Raw genomic sequence first — 5,512 nt, 5'->3', positions numbered from 1 at the left:
AACACCACGTTGTTCATTTTTGAAGTACAGTTGGCTTCTACTTATATTTTTACTTTGATGTTTATCACACTATGCTCTTAAAGAGGTACTATTCCAGTGTGACTCCTCTAGATGCCTCCTGTTGCATGCTGGGATTGGCAGTTTTAAGGAGGGGTATTTAGAATTCTCAGGCAGAGAAGTTCAGCTCCTTAAAACTGCCAATCCCAGCATGCAACAGGAGGCTGCTAGAGGAGTCACACTGGAATAGTACCTCTTTAAGAGCATAGTGTGATAAACACCTTTGTCTTCCAACACTGGTAAGAAAGACAATTGAGAGAAAGGCAAAAGTAATGGTTATAGACCTCTTTTTCATTGTTGCTTGGATAATTAAAAGGCATGATAATGCCAAGAAAACACAATGATTCTATTCTGGAGTTTACAAAATGAGTCAGCTACTTCACTAATAGACGAAAAGGGCAAGGAGGTTAGAAAAGTTTACAAAAGTCTGATCAAGGACGTAGCCGGGGGGGGGGGGGGTTGGGGGGTCCGGTCCCCCCCCATCAGGCCCTGGGGGCATTTAAGCTCCTTCCTCCCCCCCCTCCTCCTCACCATTAAAACCACGGAGCTCCGAGAGGGAAAGGGGAAAGACAAACCAAGCTCTTTCCCTTTCGTTTCCATAGGAGTCAGTCTGGCTTCCACTCCTCCTCCTCCTCCTCCTCCTCCCCCCCTCCTCCCTTGTGCTTTTGCCAAAATAAAAGTATCTTCCAGGGAGGGAGGAAGTGAATCAAGGCACTTTAAAACTCCTCCATCCCCTCCATCAAAAGCACAGAGGACTAGAGGGAAAAATTCGCTGGGAGCAGGGAAGCTGAGAGAGAGAGGGGGAGGGAGGGAGGGCGGAAGAATGGGAGGGTGAGGAGGCTCTCCTCCCGGCCCTGGTAAAGCCAGGAGGAGCCCAAGTGCCGCCCCTAAACTTCTGTTGCGGGGCCTGAGGGGAGGGGCCAAAAAGCCCTGGAGGAGAGGGAGCGAGGGAGGGACAGGAGGCTGCATCAGGCTGCATCCACACTCAAGAAATAACCAGGTTTGGCAGCGATTTAACTCTTTTGTGGCTCTTGGCTATGGAATTCTGGGAGTTAGTATGTTCTGGGGTCCAGATATCAAGGCTTGGCCCTTTTCTGGCTCCTTCCAGCCTTGTTTTTTTCTCATTTTTAAAATAAAAATAAAATAAAATACACTTAGCTGGCCCTTTTCAGCATATCAATGGGGATGCTTTGATTGAGAGTTCCTGCATGGCAGAATGGGTTGGACTTGTTCAGGGCCCTTGGGATCTCTTCCAACTCTATGATTCCATGATTCTATAGCACTCTGATCCTACTGTGATTTTAATTGTTTTTAAATGTATAACATTTTAAAGTTATAAAGTCTTATAATGCAAGCCATGCACTGATGGACTATTGCACAATAATTTTGTATTTATTGATTTTATACCCTGCCTTTCTCTCAAAATAGGATTCTCTTAAAGGGGTTTGTTTTTTATAAAAAGAAAGGAAGGTATAATGTCTTGGAATTTAAAATTATGACAGATAGATAGATAGATAGATAGATAGATAGATGAGTCTTGGAATTAAAAATTGTGTGCATGTGTGTATGTAGAGTGTGTGTGTGTGTGTGTGTGTTGGAATTAAAAATCCCTCTTGGAAGTCGGAATGAAATGTTGTGTGGATGCAGCCTGGGTTCTTAGCTCAGCTCAGAAGTTGGAATGCAATGTCTCAAAGCATGAGCAGAGTGTCTCTGAGCATGAACAGAGTGGCTGCCACTCATTGCTTGAACAGCTGCACTTTGCTTTATCGAGCTGAATTTATCTGATGTAAACGCCTGCAGAGGAAGGACTCAGTTTGCATCTGCACTGAAAAAAAATAATCCAGTTTGATGCCACTTTAGCTGCCCTTGGCACCATATTGTGGAATGCTAGGACTTGTAGTTTGTTGTGGCACCTGACAGAGAAGGCCAAACAGCTTCTCAAAACTACAAATCCCAAGATTCCATAGCAGCACGGAGCCATAACGGAAGTTCAAGTGGTGCCATTCTAATGTAAACGCTCAACCCCCTTTTTGTGTCTTGGAGGGGGCTCTTAGCCTCTCAAAATGGTGGCACTTAGTCTGGACCCCCCCCCCTTCCCAAAATCCTGGCTACATCCCTGGTCTGATGGGGAAAGATGAGAAGTCATGTCCCTTTTGAGTTGCATGCAGAGGTTGGAAGAGTTGTTTTTTGACTGCAACTCTTGAAATACGCTAATCAGTGGCCGTGTTAGAGTGAATAGATTATTTGGAGTGTTGATTCAAAAAATAACTTTTCTAAGCTCTGCTTCTGATGGGCATTTTGGCTGAGTCTCAAGAAGGAAAAGTCTTGGCTTGAACCATAAGCAGCTGAGTTTTTTTTTAAAAACTTTTAAAAAATCTTTTTACATACATCTTCCAAAAATGTTTTTACAAGTTTGACAAGCAGGGGAAGGGAAGCCCTCAAACCTTTAGTAAAAATAAACAAGATACTGTATATATTCTTATACAGGTAGATTTCTCCACTCCTGTCTCGCTATGGCAGCCTGTCCAGCCCTTGAAACTGCTTCACAGAAGACTAGGAGACCCTACTGAATGAAATGAGCTATGGTGAAGAAGACGTTGGGAATCCCCAAAAATCAGGTGGAGACACCGTTCATGAGCAAACCTTGTCCATCCATGTAAAGCAGATACCTGATCTGACCCATGATGAGTGAGATGTTCCTGTCCCATGCTTCAACTGACTGTGAGTGAAATGAGATGATACAAACAGAAAATACATACAGAGGAAATAATTTGCATCTCAAATCAATTACACTAAAGTTTGTTGATTTTTTTTTTTTAAAAAAAGAGAGATTTAGCACGGAAAAGATAGCATGTGCAAGAATGTCTGGACTATATGTGCTGAATACAGTTCTGACAAAAACATTCCACACTAACTACAATACCCATTATGCCTTATGCCGTCACCCCACTTATTCTAGTAACAGAAGCTGAAGATTGCCAGCCATTAAACACTGTTAGCAACTGTGGCTAATGCAAAAGCATTTTTATTAGTTACACTCAAGTCCCATCAAATGTTTAATTTGTATAGCTGGTTTTCCCCTTTGATCTCATGCTGAATTTCTGAGGGAGGGTGATGGTAACATGGAACAGATAGAAGCAAAAGAAACAGGAGGTGTGGGAGGGAATTAATGGAACAACAAGGAGGAGAATTCAAAATAATAAGTGGAAAGTTTATATGGCATTTCCAGAAGACAGAGGAAGAGGGAGAGAACAAACAAGTATACAAGAATAAACAAGGGATGTAAATTTTTGCTAATATTACGTTTGAAGAAACCAACAAACAATTTCAAAATTTTTCTCCTCTTATAAGAAACTCTTTGAAATCTGAACAGTTTTTGAAGACTATTTGCAGTTTGGATTTATTCTATACAGAAAACAGAATTTTCTCCGCAGGAAATCCTGTTTTCTGTACCGAAAATCCCTGTGCTGATACTAAATCAGAACAACAGCAAAAATTCTCATCAGTACAGGATTCTTTTTGTCAGTGTTCTCCAACATTCAAGGCAATTTTCAAGCTTTGTTAAAAATGGTAAGTCTGAACAACAAAGAAAAGATATATACGTTTGTTCCAGTTCGTAAGACAATTCATGCACAAATATGGTTCTCCTAATTACATCAGCATAAAGGAGATCTCTTGCCCTTAGTTGTCACATGTTTTAAGCAGGTTATTGGAAATGCTCCAAATGACCAAAAATATTATAGTATTATAATTATGCTCAGTGCAGTCCTATACATGTCGATTGAGAAGAAAAATCCATTAATTTCAAAGAGAGTTCTAGCTGAATGTGTATGCAACTATAGCCTAACAGTTATGCCGAGGTGATCTGAAATGAAAACTTATGAGGACATTAGGGCTCAAATGTTGCACATACACAACTCCCTCAGACAAAAGAGATGCCCAGCAGGTGCACCTGATTTATATACCTGTCCATCTGCATCAATGTGAGATTTTCCTAGTGGCTTCAAGGCTGGGTAAGAATTTTCTTCCCCTTCCAAGGGTTTTTGCTTAGTACATACTGTTGTTTGAGGACATTGACAGTTGCATAGGGTGTGGTCATAAATAGGTTTCCTGGCATATATTGGGGAAAATATATTAGATTAGTGAATGCCTATAGCACCCTCTTCGATGAAGGCTGGGTCTCTGGAACTGACTCTTTAGATCTTGAGACTAAATGGGTAGGAAAGAGACTTGCCTTGGACCTGGCCTAAGACATAAACCCTCACTTAAATCTTGTGAGTTAAGTGAGGGGATCTTGGGTTGGCATTCTAGATGTGAGCTGGCTGGGATGTAACCCAATCTTGGGTTACCCTTAGGGCTCAGGTGTATCGCCCAGGGGAGGCTGGGGAGATGGTTTAGGAGCTTAATACCTGCCCCTCCCACACCAGGTTGTTTCCCCATTTTATTTTATTTTATTTTATTTTGCAGAGCTCAAATAAAACAGTTAAATAGGTTGAGTTAAATAAGGTTGCCCATTTATAACCCAGTTCTCTGTGTCTAGTCTCATTATTTAGCTAGTTGGGGTCAGCAATAGTTTTAGCTGTGCAAGCAGACTACACAGAAATCTGAGCATCCAAATTTATTTATTTTCATTTGTTTTTAAAATTTATATCCCACCTTTCTTCCAGGATAGGATTGAAAACAGCTGAATCCCATCAGTCCAAATTCAGAACTAAATCAACAAGTATCACCAAACTGCAATTCTGTGTTTTCAAGGTGACTGCAACACCATCCAGCATAGGATGAATTCCTGTTCCTGATGTGCCCTTTGAGATGTGCATAATATTCAAGAGAAACACATGGAATACTGTTGGCTGACCCTGTGGCCCAAAAGTAAATCTCATTGATTCCAGTGGAATGTGCTGTATACACTTCCTGCTTAGTAAATGTGGTTTCCATTCATGAACTGAGTGGGATTGGCTGAGTGAATGGCTCCAATCTATCTCTGATTAATTTGTTACAGTCAGAGACCCATGAATGGTGGTGTTGTGTTTAAAGAATTTATTTCATATTCTCTTAAAATTTTCTCATGCTTTGTCCTGGGAAATTTCTGTAAAAGGAAGCAACAATATTTAAATGACATATCATGGGATTTTCAGAGAAAGGTAATGTAGATGGAACTTAAATTTTCATAATAGCTCATGGGACTGGTCATGATGAAGTTTAGGTCATAACAACATTCTTAGCCCACTTTAGTTGGCCTACTAGTTGTTCCCTTTCGTTTTCCCATCACTGAAAATTAGTACTGTTGTGCCTAAATGCAGTCGCCCCAATCGCGGGGCAGACTGCTTTGCCGCTGCAGCGCGGCAAAAACTACAAGCCCCAGAGTGCTCTGGGGCTTGCCTCGGCTCCTGATTGGCTGTTGGGGCCGGAAGGGGCGGCCCTTCCGGCCCTGGGACGCTCTGGGAGCCGGGCT

General features: G+C 41.7%; 1 long non-coding RNA gene across 2 annotated transcripts; it reads left to right on the top strand.

The window, feature by feature from the left end:
• The first annotated feature begins 232 nt into the window (after positions 1 to 232).
• LOC149323848 (uncharacterized) lies at positions 233 to 4,916 on the top strand. Of its 2 annotated transcripts, none has more exons than XR_016280251.1 (3): positions 233 to 296; positions 2,545 to 2,778; positions 4,725 to 4,916. It is a non-coding gene; the product is annotated as an uncharacterized LOC149323848 (long non-coding RNA). The 2 variants fall into 2 exon arrangements; XR_016280252.1 differs by lacking the exon at positions 233 to 296 and adding an exon at positions 922 to 1,057.
• Positions 4,917 to 5,512: the final 596 nt, after the last annotated feature.

The sequence above is a fragment of the Sceloporus occidentalis genome, unplaced genomic scaffold (assembly GCF_023333645.1).
Source record: "Sceloporus occidentalis isolate IW3139 unplaced genomic scaffold, rSceOcc1.0.p SCAF_1, whole genome shotgun sequence".
NCBI lineage: Eukaryota > Metazoa > Chordata > Lepidosauria > Squamata > Phrynosomatidae > Sceloporus > Sceloporus occidentalis.
The sequence above is the reverse complement of the archived record's forward strand: the minus strand, read 5'-3'. Positions and strand labels throughout refer to the sequence as shown.